This window comes from Enhydra lutris, unplaced genomic scaffold, assembly GCF_002288905.1.
Source record: "Enhydra lutris kenyoni isolate GAN:26980312 unplaced genomic scaffold, ASM228890v2 scaffoldscaffold21, whole genome shotgun sequence".
Classification (NCBI taxonomy): domain Eukaryota; kingdom Metazoa; phylum Chordata; class Mammalia; order Carnivora; family Mustelidae; genus Enhydra; species Enhydra lutris.
This window is the reverse complement of record NW_019154105.1, coordinates 16,693,167-16,716,549: the sequence shown is the minus strand read 5'-3', so window position 1 is coordinate 16,716,549 and position 23,383 is coordinate 16,693,167.

The window sequence follows — 23,383 nt, the reverse complement described above, 5'->3', positions numbered from 1 at the left end:
CTGTGACCCTACAAAAGTCCCCCTTAGGATATTTGACTTCCTTCAAAGAGTGGCACTGGAGAAATTCCATTAGTCTAATGAAATTAAACAATTTACATCAATTAATTATACTTTCTCTTTTTGTTTGGAGTTGAGGACAATATTCCACCTATCTAATTATCTGCATCTTCTCATTATCAAATTTCTCTCCTATTCCCAACCATTCCACCTATTCCTAAGAACACAAATTATTTTTTTCTTTTTTTTTAATATTAATCTATTTTCATTTATCAACTTAAGATATCATTTTTTTTTTCAGGATACCAACCTTTAATACCAAAATTGCCTTAGAGTGTCTACCATACGTATCTATAAACATATGTAATATTTCCAATTTTAATTAATCATGCTCAATTAAAATGACTTGTTCTGTTACCTCATTCTTTCACTATAATGCAAGTCATTTAAGTGTAATGGCAGTGTTGGTTTACTTTACTGATTTCACATATAGGAAGACATGTTGATTGAGTAGGCAAGCCCAACACAAGTTGCACCTTAAGAATAATAAAAATATAGAGATGAAAAGCAAATTTTAATGTATTTCTTTATAGATATAATACTATATAAAAATTTTCAAGAACTATATTATCATTTCAAGAAAAAGATCCAATTGTCTTGGTCAAAAACAACACCTAGTTTCCCTGTAAGGGGATTAAAGAACATTAATTTTTTTAAAGATTTTATTTATTTAAAACAGAGAGGGAGAGATCACAAGTAGGCAGAGAGGCAGGGGAAGCAGGCTCCCTGACGAGCAGGGAACACGATGTGGGGCTCGATCCCAGGACCCTGAGATCATGACCTGAGCTGAAGGCAGAGGCTTAACCCACGGAGCCACCCAGGCACCCCAAATTTTGGTTTTTGTTTACCTGGAGTGAACAAGTTGATTTGATGGGGATAAAATAAGTTGACACTTCTCTCCATAACCGTACTTTGCCTCTCCACTAAGTTATTGGTGAAGACAATGTATGTCAAGGATGCTGTGATGGACACCTGTCTTGCAATTCATGGTGCTAACATGTCTAATCACCATGTATATTTATTATAAGAATAAAAAGTTATACAAGATTTAAAAACAGCTGAAACTGTTAAGTCCACTTTGAAAACAGACTAATTAAACTGTTTGTAAAGATAAATGAAATATATCCAACACATCCACAGAGGTATAGACCCTGGAAGCAGAGAATTTTCAAGGAGTTATGCCAGATTCAGTTTCCTGACAGTCAATATTTATAATTTCCATTCATTTGCTTTCCAAGTAATTACATAGTCCAACAAACAATCCTAGCCAGATTACACCATTTTAAATAGTTCTAGTTAAATGAATGAAAATTTCACTGAGACCAATTTTTTAAATTTTTATTTATTATTTTTTACTTTTTAAAATTTTATTTATTTATTAACATATAATGTATTATTGCTTCAGAGGCACAGATCTGTGACTCATCAGTCTGACACAATTCAGAGTACTCACAATAGCACATACCCTCCCCAATGTCCATAACTCAGCCACCCTATCCCTTGCCCCAACCACCCAGCAGCCCTCAGTTTGTTTTTTGAGATTAAGAGTCTCTTATGTTTGTCTCCCTCCCTTTTCCCATCTTATTTCATTTTTGTCCCTCCTTACCCCCCACAGCCCCTCACCCTGCCTCTCAAATTCTGCATATCAGAGAGAGCATATGATAATTGTCTTTCTCTGATTGATTTATTTCACCTAGCATAATACTCTCTAGTTCCATCCACGTCATTGCAAATAGCAAGATTTCATTTTTTTGATGATGGCACAGTATTCCATTGTGTATGTGTGTATGTATATCACATCTCCTTTATCCATTCATTTATTGATGGACATCTAGGCTCTTTCCATAGTTTGGCTATTGTGGATGTTGCTGCTACAAACATTCAGGTGCACGTGCCCCTTTGGATCACTTCATTTGTATCTTTAAGTAAATATCCAGCAGTGCGATTGGTGGGTTGTACAGTAGCTCTATTTTCAACTTTTTAGGAACCTCCATACTGTTTTCCAGAGTGGCTGCACCAGCTTGCTTTCCCACCAACAGTGTACAAGGGTTCCCCTTTCTCTGAATCCTCACCAGCATCTGTCATTTCCTGACTTGTTAATTTTTGCCATTCTGACTGGTGTGAGGTGATATCTCACTGTGGTATTGATTTGTATTTCCCTGATGCTGAGTGATGTTGAGCACTTTTTCATGAGTCTGTTGGCCATCTGGTTGTCTTTTTTGCAGAAATATCTGTTCATGTCTTCTACCCATTTCTTGATTGGATTATTTGTTCTTTGGGTGTTGAGTTAGTAAGTTCTTTATAGATTTTGGTACTAGCCTTTTGACTGATATGTCATTTGCAAACATCTTCTCCCATTCTGTCAGTTGTCCTTTGGTTTTGTAGACTATTTCTTTTACTGTGCAAAAGCTTTTGATCTTGATGAAGTCCCAATAGTTCATTTTGTCCTTGCTTACCTTCACTTTGGTGATGTTTCTAGGAAGAAGTTGCTGCAGCTGAGGTCAAAGAGGTTGTTGCCTGTGTTCTCCTCAAGGATTTTGATGGATTCTTGTCTCACATTGAGGTCTTTCATATATTTTGAATATTTTTGTGTGTGGTGTAAGGAAATGATCCAGTTTCATTCTTCTGCATGAGGCTGTCCAATTTTCCAAACACCCTTTGTTGAAGAGACTGTCTTTTTTCCATAGGACATTCTTTCTTGCTTTGTAAAGATTAGTTGACCAGGGGCGCCTGGGTGGCTCAGTGGGTTAAAGCCTCTGCCTTCAGCTCAGGTCATGATCCCAGGGTCCTGGGATCGAGCCCCACATCGGGCTCTCTGCTCGGCGGGGAGCCTGCTTCCTCCTCTCTCTCTGCCTGTCTCTCTACCTACTTGTGATCTCTATCTGTCAAATGAATAAATAAAAAAATCTTTAAAAAAAAAAAGATTAGTTGACCATAGAGTTGAGGGTCCATTTCTGGGCTCTCTATTCTGTTCCATTGATCTATGTGTCTGTTTTTATGCCAGTACCATACTGTTTTGATGATGACAGCTTTGTAATAGAGCTTGAAGTCTGGAATTGTGATGCCACCTACTTTGGTTTTCTTTTTCAATATCCCTCTGGCTATTTGAGGTGTTTTCTAGTACCATATAAATTTTAGGATTATTTGTTCCATTTCTTTGAAAAAAAAATGATGCTATTTTGATTGGGATTGCATTAAATGTGTAGATTGCTTTAGGTAGCATACACATTTTCAAAATATTTGTTCTTCCAGTCCATGAGTGGGAATCATTTCTTTGTGTCTTCCTCAATTTCTTTCATGAGTACTTTATAATTTCTGAGCACAGATTGTTTGCCTCTTTGGTTAGGTTTATTCCTGGGTATCTTATGGTTTTGGATGCAACTGTAAATGGGATTGACTCCTTAATTTCTCTTTCTTTTTTCTTACTGTTGGTGAATAAAAATGCAACTGATTTCTGTGCATTGATTTTATATCCTGACACTTTACTGAATTCCTGTATGAGTTCTAGCAGTTTTAGAGTAGTCTTTTGGGTTTTCCACATAAAGTATTATGTCATCTGAAAAAAGTGAGAGTTTAACTTCTTCTTTGCTTACTCGGATGCCTTTTATTTCTTTATGTTGTCTGACTGCTGAGGCTAGAATTTCTAGTACTATGTTGAATAGCAGTGGTGATAGTGGATAGTCCTGCGATGTTCCTGACCTTAGGGGAAAAGCTCCATCAAAAAGGAGAATTATGGACCAATATCCTTAATGAACACCGATGCAAAAATTCTCACCAAAACTAGCCAATAGGATCCAACAGTGCATTAGAAGGATTATTCACCGTGACCAAATGGGATTTATTCCTGGGTTGCAGGGTTGATTCAACATCCGCAAATCAATCAATGTGATATATTAACAAAAGAAAGAACAAGAACCATATGATACTCTCAGTAGATGCAGAAAAAGCATTTGACAAAGTATAACATCCTTTCTTGATCAAAATTCTTCACAGTGTAGGGATAGAAGGTACATACCTCAATATCATAAAAGCCATCTATAAAAAACCCACAGTGGATATCATTCTCAATGGAGAAAACTTTTTAAAACTATAGCAGAAAGTTCAAGAATAGGGCATCTTTATCTCAGCTTCCATTTAAAATGCTGAACAATAACAGTTAATGTTCACTTTAGTCTCTATCTGGAATATTTTTTGATAAGAAGTAAAATTCAAAATATTTTAAAATCTAGTATTTTATTGATCATGTCAGGAAAGTTTATTTATTTAAAAAGTTATTAGGTCTGCATCGATTTATTATTTTATGACCAATTATTCAGAGACATATTTTGATAATAGTTTTCTGTCCCTTATGGAAATGAAGAAATTTAGGCTTCAAGATTAAAGCAAGTTTATAGAATAATTCAGCTAGTAAGTAGCAGAACATGGATTCTAATAAGGATCTTCCTAACACTAGTTTTCCTTACTATATTGTGTATCAGTGTGTAATACATTAAATAAATTACAATTGTGTAAGAAATTATAATTAAAATGTATGGTAATTGTTCTCTCAACAAATTTTATGTTAGCATGACAGTTATTCTTTTTGAATAGATTTTCATAAATTATTACTGTGTACTTAATTCTAAAAAAAAAACCAGAATATTTCCATCATATAAACTAGCAATTATCAGGTACTTTCATCAGATTCTTCTCATCACAAGAAATTATAAAGAAATACTAAAGTAGCTCAAAATCCTCTAAACTTGAAAGATTTATCATTCTCAACCCTTTCATTAATAACATATTTGAAATGCAACAATGATAGTGGAGTAAATTTCATTAGTCTCAGGAACAGAGGGAATCCTTACATTCTATTCTGGTTCCTAGTTGTACTACATATACTTATTGAAATAAGAGATGGGAAGAGTTATTTTATTAAATATGAACAGAGTAAACGAAGCAAATTGAGTACGGCATGCAGGCACGAGAAACCTGATTTGACAATACAAATTAGGTGTTAACTAGATATGTAAAACTTGAAAATACAAAACTACATGTGATTAAAAATTCTTCCTACAAGAGGTCTTTCAGGTTTTATCACTCCCTTGAATTGAGCTCCCTTTGCTTTGGAGCTGCCTCAAAATGAAATTACAATGATTTAAGTCAACACCCATATTCCTCCAAAGGTTTTATGGTTTGGTCATTGTAACATATGCATGAAGCCAGGAATCACATTAGCAAGTATCAGGAAGGAGCTAATATGTATACACATCTTGAAAATTCTACCATGCATTTGCTTGAGAACACTTATCTTTATATCTATCAGGATGTCACTTCTGTTTATTCTGAGTCATATTTTCCATTCTCTACCCCTTTTAAATTCTCCAAATTTTATTATTATTTCTATTTTAAAATAATTGTTATTCAATCCTGTATGGGTAAATTAACCTAAATCTGTGTTTTCAAGTCATGATTTTATACATATGAATTACATATTTTTTCACCTTACAGATTGTCCATGTTCTCAGAGCCATATATCCAACAACCTATATTACAATTACAAATAAGATAGTTTGTAAGCTCCACAGAATCACTATCTCAAAAATTTCAAACTCCTCTTTTTCCCTTAAATCCCCTCTATTTCTAGAATCTTCACTCACCAAGAGTAAAATCACAATGCCAAAGTCTTTAAACCTGAAATCACTGCCGTTTTTCAATTTCTTTTTTTCATTCATTTTATTCATTCTGCAAACAAGTTTTTATTGAATATTACCAGGGATCCCTTGTGTTTTATTTTTTTGTTTGTTTGTTTTTTTCTTTACCCCTCAGGACCAATGACAGTTATTACAGATCCTTGAATTGCTCCAATATGTGCATGACCACTATTATAGTTGGCATACCATAAGAGGGTGATTTTGAGGGATTTGAGTAATGAGACTATTCACAAAGATGTGGAGGTGTGGATAGGATAATGTGGAAACAAACAAAAAATAAACAATGTAGCCAAAACCAAAAAGTACAGAATATCATTATTCCTCCTGTGCCTGAAAATAAAACGAAGTACAGGAGAATCAGAACTCGGACAATGAGAGATTTTGGCATTAAAGTTTTCCTGAAAGGAGATATGACTTGGTTGAGGGATAGCCAGGTCACAAAAGATCCCCAGGGAGGGAATCTAAGGAATAAGCATTTCAGCTCTTGTTTTCCATATAGCAGAAACTATATAATAAAGCAGCTTATTCATTTAAATCAGACTCCTACACCATACAAAAGAGTAAGTAAGAATGAAAAGCTACCTGGAAGGATTCACAGGTCAACAACACAATCTTCAACCCCTATGGGGAGACAACAGCCTTCAACAAGCTTCTCAGTAGGATTTCAAAATTGTTATACTACACTCCACTTCTTCCGTTTTCACAATGGGGAAACCCATCACGTTTTTCCTGTTATTTTCTGTTTCAACATTGTAATTAAGCATTACCGGGGGTGGGAGAAAATTCCTTGCTTTAATTCTTAGGTTATCAAAGTACAAAAATCCACATGCAGAGTAATGGAAAAGATAGAATATCAGCAGACATTCTTAGATGCTGACCGAAGATGATTTTGGGATATTTCTTTTAGAAACAGAATGATGTCTCTGACAGTAAGAGTGATATGGCTTTTCACTTTGCTTTAATTTTATTATTAATGATTTTGGTATATTAATTTATGTTTTTGAGGAATTTCTGAGATAAAACTTTTAATTTAAATTAGTAATCCGTAAGTGCTTAATTTTTGATAAAGTTAGTGACTTCAAACTAAAGAAAAAGTATAAATTAGTAAGTAGTTTTGGGGGTAACCTGGGTGGCTCAGTGGGTTAAACCTCTGCCTTTGGCTCAGGTCATGATCTTGGGATCCTGGAATGGAGCTCCACATTGGGCTCTCTGCTTAGCAGGGAGCCTGCTTCCCCCTCTCTCTCTGCCTGCCTCTCTGCCTACTTGTGATCTCTCTCTGTCAAATAAATAAAATCTTTAAAAAAAAAAAAAAAAGTAGTTTTGGGAGAACTACGAGGCAATTTGAAAAAAAAAAAAATCAGTTCTTGACCATATAATAAAATACATGTGCAGAAAGATTCCAAGGTTAATTATGTAAATAAATGTACAGAAATGCTAGAAAAAATGGGTATTGTATACATGTAGAAATAATAAATGTATATAAATATACATATTTTCTATAAAATTTGAAAACAAAAGTTTAGTTGTAAAGTACTTGACTAAAAATGACCCACATAGATATAACTGCTAAAAAATGTATTTAAATGTAACTAGTAGATAAATTTAAAAAGTTTGACAAAATTTGAACATAGGTGAGGATGCAAATTTATAACTAATTCTTGTCAATTGCTTTTTTGCCTATAAAAGACAGATGGAAAAGTATAAATATGCCAGTTTTCTGAAACTAACAAATCTTTTTTCATAACTCCTCACTGTTGGTGAGATTATGGAAAATTGACAGTTCATATACTTCAATGCATATATTGAAACTATATGGATAAATGCACCATATTTCTCTAATTTTTCACTTTTGTGTATTTATCTGTAATGTCCTATATACAGACACTTTTATAAATCCTACCTTCCAAAATGTAGCCATATTCTCCATGTAATTCTTAGCCCTGTGTAGAAAAAGATCTGCCAACAATAAAGACTGCAGACTAAACAGAAGAGAAATAAATCAATTTTAGCTATATTTTCAAAAGCAGCAGGTACAATCTATCATAAATCACTATGACCCAAGACAGTAAATCATGTAATAAAAGAAACAGCAATTTTTCAGAGAATATTTTTTAAAATATAAAGCTGTGTGAATGCAGCATTTTTATTTGATGGCCAATAAAGGTTCTATTTCTTCCACTTATGTGTTGTTTCTTTGTTATTGATTGTTGAAATGAGTAGTGCATACCACAATGTGTGCCAAGTTTCAAAAAAAAATTATGAAAGAATAACCCCCCAAATGCATAAGACATTAACAGGCATGACATCTCTGAAACATATAAACATATTTTATATTATTTTGAAACTGTTGGTCATATAAGTGAAAATATACTCTATGCTGGTTAATGACTTTGAATAATCATTAAAATCATCTTTATATGATTGATAAAATGCAGACATCCCTAACATCTACATGAGAATCTTCGTTAATTTTTCTTTCTCCCACGTAAGTTGAAAACCAGGCTTACGATTGGTCCCATGATGACTCTAGTAAAAGACAGAGATTTCTTAATATTTCTGACATTTTATTGACCCTTTATTTCAGAATACCAATGCTCATCGTAAAATAATAATTTCAGATTCATGTAATTACTAAATACATCCGTAGCGTCTGCTAGTTTCTGTCCACATCCCTAACATTTGATTCAATTCAACCTTATGAGACAGTCATGGGGAAAAGCCATTATCAGCCTTACTGGAAAAAAAGAAACAAAACCCAAAATCTGTTTACTCCATTCTATCAATTACACAATTAGTATAGTCCATATATTCCCAGACATCTTTCAACAGATCTGATGCGTTTTGCAACACTCCGCCACTAAAGAGAAAGTTACTAATGTTAGGATTTTTCTTTATGCAAACACATCAGAAAACACCTTCCATTATGATCAGTTCTGACCACTTTGTTATATATTCATTTTAATATTTATTTGCAATTTCTCTGACCAACTGCGAACAAAACACTCAGGAATTAGTAGTAATTACACTTCAAAAGTATGCAATGCTTTACAATTTCCAAAGCACCTTAACAAATCTGTATCATCAGAAAATTATATCATGGTAAACCCACTTCCCAGGTAAATAAATTGCATTTGCCTAATACAATATATCATTACTCATGACAAGAGGAAAATTGATAAAATGCTACTTTCCTATTCCAATTCAGGTGACGTTTCCTGAGATGCACAGAACCCACTAGAGATGCTGAAGCAGAGGTGATGATGGAATAATTGTTCACAGAACCCACACCCTCGGTAAAGCGACTATGGTTAAAAGGAATATCTGCAATTTGAATCAGTTAGTGATAATGAAAGCAACAAGTGCCTGGGGTTAAGTAAGATAAATATTTTCTTGGAGAAACATTTGTTTATTCTCAGGCCCAAGTTCAAGAATAGATCACTTCATTCCTTATTCACTCTCATAAGTCCCTATATATGCCTCATTGCAACCATCCTTTTTAAAATTCCATATTTATATAGGTATTTGATTAAAGTCTTTCTAACCAAACAAACTTCAAACTCGAAGGTAAAGATAATCACCATTTTATTGACTGTCTTATTCCTACCATGTGGCATATTTTATGCATGTCAAGCAAATATCAAAACTTACCTTGAATGAAATAATCAGTAATAAAAAGTAAATGTTATGATATAGTTATTACCATCACTTTATTTTTTAAATTTCTATCAATAAAAATAAACTCTGATTTATAAAAACAACTAAAGAACAAAATGTTCCTAGGATATACGATGTTATACCAACAATATTACCTAACAATATTATCCCAACAATATTACCTAAATGACTGAATAAATTCTAGACCTAACAATAACTCTGATTTTAGGGCCAAATTCTATTTCACATTTAGAGATAACTGGGGACTTTTTCTCCTGTATATATCTATGTCTGTTTTCCATAATGCTATCCTTTCCTCAACTATCACTTCCAAATTTTCAGGACATTTTCAACATAACTAATTCTATGTTTAAAGAATGAATATTAATTTCCTGATATAGTTTTTACATTGCTGGTTGTCCAGTTTGTTTGTTTGTTTGAATCTCAAAGGAATAACTGTATTACTATGATTATCATTTTATTACTCCTGTAACAAATTACCAACTTGGTGGTAACGACACACATTTATTACCTTACAGTTCTTTAGATCAAAGGTCTAAAAATCTGGCTAAAAAATCAAGATTTCCTCAGGGTTAAGTTTTCTTTTTGGAGGCTCTAGAGGATAAATCATTACCTTGCCTTTTGCACCTTCTAGAAACCATCATCACTCTCTGACTCATGGCTCCTTTCCTCCACCTTCAAAGACAGCAAAAAAGGGCAGGTCTTCTCATGTCTCATCTCTATGATCTACACATCTGTCATTCACTTCTCCTTTTAAGGACTTCCGTGAATGGATTGAGCCCATTCTAATAATCTAGGCTAATGTCCCTACTGGTATGCCATCACCCTTAACCAAAACTATATAATCTCTTTTGCCATATAGGATGACATATCCACAGTTCCAAGGATTAGGAGGTAGACAACTTTGAAGGGACATAATTTTGCCCACTACCCAACCCTTCCTACATTAGAGATATCAGAGGTATCCTACTAAAGATAAGATCTTTTTTTTTTTTCTTAAATAAAAAATCTGGACCACATGTCTTTATATTCAAATCAGGTGGGATTTTGGTGAAATTCCCGGTACCCATACCCTAATCCTGGTTCAGTATCTAGAGGTTGTGTCAAAAGGGATGGAAAATTTACCAGGTTCACTAAGTCCAGGAATTAAAAATTCTTAAAATCTGAGTTTTGAGAATAAATTTATTTTCTATGTGTTCACTGGTGCCCATATTTAATTCTTGCCCACAGGTAATCCTCAGTCATTCCTCACTTCACCAAGTATTATGATGTGTCAATGCAGATTCATCAGTTGTAACAAACATACCATTCTGGTGAGGGATATTGATAATGGGGGAGGCTATGGATGCATGGAGCAGGGAATATATGGGAAATCTCTGTACCTTCCTCTCAATTCTGCTGGGAATCTAAAATTGCTAAAAGAATAGGCTTAAAATAAATTAACCAAGAGCATCAATATGATTTTGCATGAAATAACATACATAAATTATTACACCAGAAAAGTTAACTTTTAAATTTATCCCTCCAAATTAAAAAAATACAGAAATTAATCACATTGCCTTTTTTGGATAATTTAGAAACTTTAGAATGGTATGAGAATTTCATACAAAAATAAATGGTAGTTTTGCTAATAGTTCACTGAGCAGAATGTACATGTATTACCTATGCAGAAAAATCCATCTGTGAAAAGGAATTATGACAACAGTTTGATTTATGTTCTGTAAAACAATACATAAGGGACATTGTATTACTTTTATTTCTGTAAATTTTGTGTATCATTTCAATGATACATGGAATAAATTGAATAGTAAGCACTGATGTTTATAATGGGAGACATTTTTCCCTGCCCAAAATTGATGTTGTAATTAAAACACAAATTGTATGAGACTTATTGTTCATTAATAGAAATCTTTTTAAAAAATGCTTTATGGCATAAATCTAACGGAAATTTAAGATGCATGTTTTACATTTCATTATCTTGAACCATGGCTTTTTGTTGAGAATCTCATTAAGTGCCTAATAGCTTCTAATGTAATACTCACTTAACAACATGACAGTCTCCATGGAAACCAAACAGCAAGATATGGATGTAGTAACATAGGTTAATGTACTTTATTTTAATAGTGTAGGAGTTCCCCAAAGCACAAAAGTATTTCTTTTTAGAAGTATGTGTGATGTTAAATCAATGTAGTATTTAAGTAGGAAAATCAAATAACTTCTTTTATAAGATCTATTACTGTCAAGTGTAAAGTAATTCATGTCAGCAGTTATTTTGAGCACCTTCTATCTACCACTACGAAGGAACTTATTTTGGGATATAAGGCTGCACGGTTAAATTATCTACAGTCCTTAATTTCAAGAAAAGCCAAGAGTGGGAAAGCAACGAACACAAATTACAATGCAAACACAAAATTACAACATAATGTGATGCTAATGCTGAAGATGGTGACGGTGATAACTTCCTATGAACAGGGAAATGTGCTAAGGATTTCTCATACTAAAGTCTTTATAACTAGATAGATATAAAGATTTCTTATTTTGCTAATGAGTAAATTCAGCTAAAAAGAAGTCAAATTAAAAAAAAAGTGTAAGAACCAGAGGATAGAACTTTCAGCTATTTCAATCCCATTTATAGTTGCTGAATAAATTAGGTGTAGTGATATGGCAAAAACATTTAATGAACATTCGTTATTGTGTATTTAATATATAATAAAAGTGGTCATTTGTTAATTTCATTTTTCAGCAAGAAAAAAACATTTCTTAGATATTAAGAAATAGAGCATGATCTAACCAAACAAGGAAAACTGCTGACTAAATTATAATCACCCCTAGGAAATTCATTTCAGCCACTCAGTTACAGATGGTCTTCTACATTATTTTCAATTATGTGACTTTTGAATTTTTTTTAAGATTTTATTTATTTATTTGACAGCACAAGTAGGCAGAGAGGCAGGCAGAGTGAGAGGAGGAAGCAGGCTCCCTGCTGAGAAGAGAGCCCTATGTGGGGCTTGATCCGAGGACCCTGGGATCATGACCTGAGCCGAAAGCAGAGGCTTTAACCCACTGAGCCACCCAGATGCCTCAATTATGTGACTTTTGAATTAAAGTTCGTTATTCTTTCACTCTAAGGGAAACACATTTCCTATTATGTCCTCATTTACAAAAACTGATTTTTTCCTTTTATATATTTGTTTTCCTTTTAATATATGCATGTTTATTTGGCACGGCTTGACCTCCCAAACTAACCTTGATTACTATTTCACTTGTCCCTCAATGCTCTTCCATATCTTATATTTTCTGTGTCGCCTGGGTGCCTCAGTGGGTTAAAGCCTCTGCCTTTGGCTCAGGTCATGATCCTAGGGTCCTGGGATAGAGCTCCACATCTGGTTCTCTGCACACCAGGGAATCTGCTTCCTTTCCTCTCTCTCTGCTTACTTGTGATCTCTGTCAAATAAATAAATAAATAAATAAAATCTTTGGATATAACTTCTAGACGACAATATGAAACATTCATTTATTTTTACTTTTGTATGAGTAATGCTTATATTTCACTATATCATCTTACCTTAATAGGTATTATTTAATAATTAAGCTTGAAGCTGGGATATGACTCTTAAAAATTAGATAAATTCATATACAGGTATTATAAATATTTAAGTATAAATACACATAATATATCTAAAATATATATTATATAAATACATGGTAAACTTAAAAATACATACTATGTTTTATATTATATGTAATATCTAAATTGAGTTCTTACCTTATAGTTTTATTATGTATGCATATATGTATCAGGTAAGATAATATTCATAAAATTCTCAGAAAAAACATTTAGATAGTTGTTTTAAAAGTTGTTTTAAAAGCAAGTAAATGTAAAATAATAATAGTTCATAAATTATTCAATTTTATCAAACACTGAAAATGTTAAAGCTGTATGAATGAGACAAACATATTCCTGATAAATAGTTGACAATGAAATTAGAAATGAAATAAGAAAATAAAGAGGAAAAGTTTTCAAAAAAGTTATGTTATATAATGACTGTAAAATTTATAATATCTTCAGATACATAGAAATTTTCCCTATTAGGAAATCTAGAAAATCTGAGAGAACTTTTTTTATTAGTAAATATATAGTCTTTTTCATGATTTTTTCCTAGTTTTATTAGGAAAATGATCATACAAAAGTGTCCAGAGAGTTACACAGTAGGCAACAATGTCCTCGTTACTTAGATCCTCATATTAACTGTGCTATAGTTCCTTTATCACATGTCTATATATCAACAGCCTTTATCATATATCTATATATCAATCATTTTAGCCAATCAGTAGTGTATGTTACATATTGACAAATTTCAAAATTGTAGATATTAGTACACTTTGCTCTTAAATATTTCAGGATTATTACTAATTGTGGATTAATTGTTATTAACTTTATTAAATGTAACTTTTAAGAGGAGTTCAATATTATTTACCAACTTTTTTTTTTTTTAAGAAAGGAGGGAAGAGGCAGAAGGAGAAGGAGAAAGAGATTTTTTTTTTAAGATTTTATTTATTTGACAGAGAGATCACAAGCAGACAGAGAGGCAGGCAGAGAGAGGGAGAAGCAGGCTCCCCACTGAGCAGAAAGCCCAATGCAGGGCTTCATCCCAGGACCCTGAGATCATGAACTGAGCCAAAGGCAGAGGCTTAATGCACTGAGCCTCTCAGGTGCCCCAGAGACAGACAATCTTAAGCAGACTCCATACCCATCGCTGAACCTAAAGTGGGGTTCAATTTCACAACACTGAGCTCATGACCTGTGCTAAAGTCAAGAGTTGGATGTTTAACTGACTAAGCCACTCAGGCGCCCCTGTAAGTGACTGTTTTTAAGAATAATATAAAGTCTGTACCTGGGTGGTTCAGTTGGTTAAGCTACTGCCTTCAGCTCTGGTCATGATCCTGGTGTCCTGGGGTTGAGTCCTGTATTGGGCTCTCTGCTCAGCAGGGAGTCTGCTTCTCCCTCTGCCTGCCCCTGACCACTCTTGTGTGCTTTCTCATTCTCTCTCTCAAATAAATAAATAAAATATTTATTTAAAAATAAATAGTATAAGGTCACATATAACATATTAATTTTTTAACTATTTCAAAAATTACCTTTCATGATACAAACTTGGTAACTCTACTTTTTTCTTAACAATTTTATTTATTTGAAAGAGAGAGAGAGAGAGTGCACAAGGAGGGGGGCATCGGGCAGAGGGAACAGGAGAATCAGGCTTCCCACCAAGCAGGGAGCCAGATGCTGCACTCTATCCCAGGACCGTGGGATCATGATCTGAGCTGAAGGCGGATGCTCAATCATGGCACCCAGGTGCCCTGATAATTCTACTTTTTAATTTATTTTTTTAATTTTTTTAGAAAACCCCATACTCTTTTCCACAATGGCTGTACTGATTTGCATTCCCACCAACAGTGCATGAGGCTTCCTTTTTCTCTACATCCTTACCAATACTTGTTATTTCTTGTCTTTTTAATTCTAGACATTCTGATAGGTGTAAGGTAATACCTCATTGTGGTTTTCATTTCCATTTCCCTGGTGAAGAGTGATGTTGAGCATCTTTTAATGTGTCGGTTGGCCATTTATATGTCTTCTTTGGCAAAATGTCCGTTCAGTCCTCTGCCCATCCTTTAATCAGACTGTTTGTTTCTTTTTTGGTATTGAGTTGTATAAGTTCTTTATATATTTTGGATATTAATCCTGTTTGGATATATCATTTGCAAATATATTCTTCCATTCAGATGATCTCTGACTTTTAATGGTCCTATTCAATAAAATTTTAGACAATTATATTTAATAACATAAATATCAATATGATTGGGGTTTGGTGTGTCATTTTACTATTTTTGATTTGTTCAATTTTATTTTGTTCTCCTATTTCTACTTTTCTAGAATCTAGAATTTCTAGAATAATTTCCAGTTATAAACTGGCTTTTTGAATATGTTAAGACACAGCTGACATTCAATAATCAGCACACATTAAGAGTGCACAATTTGATAAGTCTTGACATATGAATAGACTTACGTAATCATCACAGTAATCAAGATATTAAATATATAAATCATCCTTCACATTCTTCTTCTTTGTAAACCTTTCTCTTAACCCTAAGCAACCATAGATCAGGATTGTTACTATAGATCAGGATTATTCAAGAGCAGCATTTTTACTTTTTGCTCTGGATAATGTCTGGCCCATTGTAGGTTATTTTGCAGCACCTCTGGCCTCTACCTCTCCACACTCACAATATTGTTAACTGCACAAACATAGGCATGGTTTTATCATAGCTTGCATGTCCCAAACTGCAATTCCTCTGCTATTTCCAAATAAACCAATTTTGCTGGCAAATAACTGTTCTTTTTAATTATTTTCAAGGTCAACAGAATCTTTTATAAAGTACAAGATAAAATTTATTTAAATGTAAACACTATAGATTCTCTAGTGTAAAATTTTAATATAATACATGTCCTTGATGAGAAGTATTATTGAAGTGAAACAAACAACCCATATTTAGGCACATAATAAGCAGCATTCCCTTATTTTTATCTTGTCATGGTTCTCAGGATTGATTGAGCTCTACTAATCAGTCACTGGTCAGAGTTTCTTTTACTTTTTCTTTTTCTTTTCTTTTCTTTCTTTTTTTTTTTTTTTAAGATTTTATTTATTTTAGCAAGAGAGAGAGTGCAAGTGGCAATATGGGCAGGAGGAGAGGGAGAGAGAGCATACCAAGCAGACTCCACACTGAGTGCAGAGCCCTACATGGGACTGGATCCCAGGACCCCAAGATCATGACCTGAGCCAAAATCTAGAGCTGGATGTTCAACCAACTGAGCCACCCAGACACTGCTCTTGGTCAGAGTTTCTTATTCAGACAATGACTGGTGCTAGAGTAATCTAGGAAGTTCCTTATTCACATGCTTATTGTCTGGATTAGTTTGGGAAACAGTTCGGAGTAGCTGAGACTCCTAGGGAAACGTATTCTTCATGGTCTTCTAAGCCCTACAGCCTCAGCGTAACTGAACTTCTTATATGGAAGCTGGAGGCTCCCAGAGATGTGTCTCACGAGAAACCAGCAGAAACTACATGCCTTTTTCTAATCTAGTCTCAGAAACCATACAGTACCACCCTCACCACATTCTATCCATTAAGACACTCAAAGAAGCATATTTACTCCAACTCTTGGTAAGAGGAGTATCAAAGTATTAGCAGGTAAGTTAAACCCAAAAATACACAGTAGGCCATTTTTCTTTTTTTGAACTATAAATCTACAAATATATTCCTTTATTTAAAATAAAAATGTCACTTATTTCAATCCAGGCCTCATGAATTCATCATGAAGACTTTGCTGTTCTAAGTCTTCAGTATATTAATTGCCTTATTTAGAGGATACTTCAACAGGTTTTCCATACTTGTGATATTAAAGTTACATCAAGGTTGTCCACTTGTATTCTGGTGTGCAATTATGAAATATTAGTTTACAAAATTATTCATAGCATTCGTAAAGAGTCACGTGCATATAGAAGTCAATAGTAAGCCTAATCCATTTCTACCACTTTCATTTCTGCACTATGTATTCACCAAGCAATAAAATTTATTATTAATCAGCACAGATCAAGAGCCCTTCAAGAAAATGCTATTGTGATACTACAATATTCTGTAGTATTTAATTTTTTTCACATTTCATATGATGGAAAATAATAATTACAAAGTCATTATCTTTTTCCAGAACAATAGTTTGGAGGAACAGGTGCATGTCATCTCGGTCTCAGTCTGGAGCTCATTTCAACAAAGTCAGACTGCCTGCATTTTTAAAGACAGTACTATTAGTTGTCTCATTTGTTACAACCATTCTTTGTAATTCTCACATCTGTCAAAGTTCATACAAATAGCCCCCTGGAGGAAGCAGATGTTACAAAGTTATAATTTAGATGTTTGTTTTGACTTTTAGACAAAATCTGGACAGCAAAGATCCTGTTCTGTTAAGTAGCATTATCAAATGCAAATGGTTGATGATTTTTTTTATTAGTTTGTTATTGCTTTTGAAATGCTTATCTCCATAATTACTATTGGGAAAAACATAATATTCTCTGAATACTTAGCCTTCTAATAGATAGGGACAGAAGAATGAATAGAGGAAAGAAGGGTGTGGGGCAGGGATGGATTGAAGAATGTGATCAATGATGATGATAGATAGATAGATGGATGATAGACAGGTAGATGACTGATAGATGATAGATAGATAATAGAGAAAAGTAAAAAGAGGAGACAAATTTAAATAGATATAGATATACCTGAGAGCCAAGTGTGATTTTGAAATTCTGTTTATATGATAATGCTAGATTGACTCAACAACATTTATAAATATTTGATTTACCCAGAAAATATTTTACCATTCATAATATTTTAGTCAAAATAAAAATATTAGATAGTGATTAGTGAAGAAAGAAGATAGACTTTTTGTGGAATGTTAAACTAAGATTTTGGTTTCAATTTTAATTTGACTTTTATTTTGTTCATACAGCTTCTATAAGCATATGCATATTATTTCTGAAGAATTAAAGGCAGGCTAAAAAAGCCTACTAATTCCCGTACTGTAGAATTTTCATTCACTGCTTATTTGTTAATTTACAAAACACAAAAGGTGAATGAACCAAATTTAATTTTCAGCTTGATATCCTGACAGACACATTTTCTGCTTAATCCTTAACAGATACCATATGATAATGATGATAACAACATATTAAGAAGATACAGAACACAATAAATAAAGATCAGGACATACTCTTTACTGCATAGAATTTTTTTTTTCCAAAATGATTTTGATGTACCAATATCCAAGGACAAATTTTTGCTTGTTTTGCAATTCCAAAGCATAAGTGTATTCTGCTTACATAATATTAGCCTTATTATGAATTTAATGAAAGTATTAAAGCTATGTGGGCACCTGGGTGGTTCAGTGGGTTAAAGCCTCTGTCTTTGGCTCAGGTCATGATCCCAGGGTGCTGGGATTGAGCCCCTGCATTGGGCTCTCTACTCAGCGGGGAGCCTGCTTCCTCCTCTCTCTCTGCCTGTCTTTCTGCCTACTTGTGATCTCTGTCTGTCAAATAAATTTAAAAAATCTTAAAAAAAAGAAAATACTAAAGTTACGATGAATTGTCTGTATATTCTTGTTTTCCAGAGTAGAAAAATAATACTTATTTTTTCTCCTAAATTTAGAGAAGATAGCACGATTTCTTTCTTCAGTGAAAGAAATCCTCACTTGGTGTTACTTAATTCTTCCACGGTAGGTTAAATGTTATTCTAGAACATAAAAATGAGAAAATCTCATCCTCCTTTTCTGTATGTGAATATGAAAACTTATAAAATTATTTGTGGTTGTGTAAGTTACCATTAAAATAATAAAAATTATGAAGTATCTCATATTTCTATGATACAAACCAAAACTAGACCTTCATGCACATGTCATGCCATGCAATACTCAGCTACTTTTTAAAATTTGCTTTAAAAAGGGATTGCATTTTAATAACACAAGTTTGCTGGACACTGTCAATAATTGTTCAAATTTTTCTTTGTTTCCCCAGTCATTAATATGATTATAAGTATGATACTTAAAATAGTGGCTAATGGCTAATGTTAAACAATTAAAAATAATATTTGAAAAGACTTTTAAGATTATGTGGGAAAATATCCACAGTATCATATTGAATCCACACTACGAACACAAGACTATATAATAAGGTAACAAGCCTATAATGAGATATATATATATATATATATATATATATATATATATAGTGTTCAATGTTGCACATACAAATATTTTTCATAGTAATGTATTTTCTTAAATTCTAAAAGCTAGTACTCTAATATTGTTCATAGTATCTTCACATAACCACTTCATCTCTGCTGCTTGTTTTATGATTCATTTCTCATTCCAGGTATAGTTTACTTGGCATTCTTTCTTTTATTAAAGTAATTACCTCATGTCAGAACTATATTTAAAAAATATATATATATATATTTCTTGCAATAAGCATAAATTATTTTTGCAATAAAAAAGGAGTATATAACTGATGATGTTTATCAAAATAATTAGCCATCTCATTCAATATTTTAATCCCCACAAAATATATTATGTAGTAATTGGGATCTGATAAAATAATCATAAATATTACAAATAGTATGACAATCAGATCCTAGCAAATATATTTTTCTTTAACATTCACATCCCCAATTAATTTTGTTGTCTAACTATAATTAAAATTATAACATTGAATTAAGTCAGTGGTTATGACACTGAACACATACTTAAAAATTGCCATCATCCTGTACTATTTATATTTTTAAAAATATTTTATGTTTTAATAATTATTTGCTAATGGTAATGTTTTGAAATCTTAACTAATTTGATATAGTGTATAATTTTTTTTTTGTATTTTCAAGAACTAATTATACAATTGAAATTCTCATTTTTCAGGGCACCTGGGTGGCTCAGTTGGATAAGCAACTGCCTTTGGCTCAGGTCATGATCCCAGGACCCTGGGATGAGCCCCACATTGGGCTCCCTGCTCAGCATGAGGCCTACTTCTCCCTCTCCCACTCATCCTGTTTGTGTTTCCTCTCACTGTCTCTCTCTGTCAAATAAATAAATAACATCTTTTAAAAAAATCTCATTTGTTGAACGAATTCTTGCTATATTTTGCCATTATTATTCTAAGGAATTCACATTTTGTCTTACCCGTTTTTGAAGTCTATATTTATACCATGAGTATTAGTACTTTAATTGGCACAACAATTATTACAGAATTTCATTATCTTTTATATTTATTTTATGGTTAAATTTTGTATAAAGCATTTAAAATTATGTTGTCTGTCATACCAGTATTTTTATTAGACCTATTAGTTATATTAAAATCAGTAGAATCATTTTTATAGCAAAATGGTACAAATGCATTTGCTGCAGTGCCATTCTGTTGTTTTTGTTTACATTTCTTTAGACAATATATCACACACTGAAAGGTCATGTTTCTTATTTATGTTATTTATTTTACTTCTAATTTTATTTATTTTACTTCCTAATAATTTCCCTTCCTAATATTATTTTATCTTATTTTAATTCATTCTTGATAATTAAAATTTGAGTAAGTCATCATTTGTGATATACTTTAAATATTTGTGTAATATTTCACCAGTTATTTTATTTCATTGCATAAAGGTATTAGTATTATGCTCTTTCAAACATCATAACTATTTAAATGGAAACATTCCTTCCCCCTTATTCTTTAAAAAAATCTTGTATGTTCTTGTCCTATAATTCTTACATGCTGTTCTTTCACAAACCGGTCCCTGTACATGGAAAGCAAGGAGATACTGAAGAAAAGGCAGACCACTCCCAATTAGCAGGTAACAATATCAATAAGCAAAGGAACTTACTTGTGGGGTTTGTTTTGGGTGGTGGCAACACAAGTGCATCTTTGTACTCACCAATCAAATCTTGAAATTATATACAGAGGTCTTAACTGGGTTCAGTCATGTATTCAGTGTAGCTGGTCTCAATGGTATCTACTCTCTCAAGACTCCATGGGAACAGCTCCCACTGTGGGAAGAGTAGGAAGAGCATACATTTCAATGACAGGGGAGGGGCTGGGGAGCCTCTGATCACCCTGGAGTGGCTCTAGGGCCAACTGGCAGTCATGTCCTCTTGATTACTTCTGCCAACACATGCACAGGAGTATGTATTAATACACAATATATGCACACACACATATTTACATATACTGCATGCCTCATTAATAAATTTAATGTAAATAAATAATAAATAAGAGCATATATCTAAAATCCTGTTATAGACTGAATGCTTGGGTCTCAACAAAAATTCTTAATGGTATTTGGAGGTAAAGCTTTGGAGGAACTAGTTAGGGTTTGATGATGTCAAGTGAATGGAGCAGTCATGACTGGATTAGTGCCTTTATGAGGAAATGAAGAAGCAAGGCTCTCTTGAAGACTCAACAAGAAATGGCCACGCGAAATAAAAATATAAAAATAAACCTAGATATGTATTCTATTTATCCTTCAGAGGGAAAAAATGACTAATGAAGATACTTGAAAATGTTAAAAATATATGATAAACTCCTTAAAAAGCAGTTATGGCAGTGGTATTTTAGAAAGAGAACACATTATTGATATAATTAGACTAAAAGAAACTGTTGTATTGGTAATATGCACATGCCACATCAAACATCTATTTTTATGAGATGAAATATATAACATTGAAATACAGTATACTAGATACATTGCCAATTATTTCATCTTGTTTCTGTTTTCTTGTGTGAAATGTATTATATATATATATATATTACTAAGGTTTATTTTGCACGACTGTTACATTTGCTATAGTTTGTTGGATAAGGCAGAAGTACTTGACCTAAAAGTCAGACTATGAATATTTTAATAAAAATTATGTCCTTACGCCCATGACAAATGACACAACCAATTGGTTTCTTTCTAGAGGCATATGGAAATGCCAGTTAACAGTAAATATTGTAGCTCTGCAAACTGTAGCCAGTGAGAGAGCAACAATGACTAAGGTGGGGTGCTTCTCAAGATGAATAACATGATAAAATAGCCTGCATTTGTTCTGGTGTCCTGAATAATTTAAATAAGTTGCTAGGTTCCAAATGAGCTAGTGTTGTCATATACCCCATGTGGTGTTAAGAAAGACAGATAAATAATAAATAACAATGTAGCAATTAAAAAGGCTAGACCAAGAAATCATAAAGATCAGAGCAGAAATCAATGAAATAGAAACCAAAAAAAACAATAGAACAAATCAACGAAACTAGGAGCTGGTTCTTTGAAAGAATTAATAAGATCGATAAACCCCTGGCCAGACTTATCAAAAAGAAAAGAGAAAGGACCCAAATAAATAAAATCATGAATGAAAGAGGAGAGATCACAACGAACACCAAAGAAATACAGACAATTATCAGAACATACTATGAGCAACTCTACACCAACAAATTTGACAATCTGGAAGAAATGGATGCATTCCTAGAGACATATAAACTACCACAACTGAACCAGGGAGAAATAGAAAGCCTGAACAGACCCATAACCAGTAAGGAGATTGAAACAGTCATCAAAAATCTCCAAACAAACAAAAGCCCAGGGCCAGACGGCTTCCCAGGGGAATTCTACCAAACATTTAAAGAAGAACTAATTCCTATTCTCCTGAAACTGTTCCAAAAAATAGAAATGGAAGGAAAACTTCCAAACTCATTTTATGAGGCCAGCATCACCTTGATCCCAAAACCAGACAAGGATCCCATCAAAAAAGAGAACTACAGACCAATATCCTTGATGAACACAGATGCAAAAATTCTCGCCAAAATACTAGCCAATAGGATTCAACAGTACATTAAAAGGATTATTCACCACGACCAAGTGGGATTTATTCCAGGGCTGCAAGGTTGGTTCAACATCCACAAATCAATCAATGTGATACAACACATTAATAAAAGAAAGAACAAGAACCATATGATACTCTCCATAGATGCTGAAAAAGCATTTGACAAAGTACAGCATCCCTTCCTGATCAAAACTCTTCAAAGTGTAGGGATAGAGGGCACATACCTCAATATTATCAAAGCCATCTATGAAAAACCCACCGCAAATATCATTCTCAATGGAGAAAAACTGAAAGCTTTTCCGCTAAGGTCAGGAACACGGCAGGGATGTCCGTTATCACCACTGCTATTCAACATAGTACTAGAAGTCCTAGCCTCAGCAATCAGACAACAAAAGGAAATTAAAGGCATCCAAATTGGCAAAGAAGAAGTCAAACTATCACTCTTCGCAGATGATATGATACTATATGTGGAAAACCCAAAAGACTCCACTCCAAAACTGCTAGAACTTGTA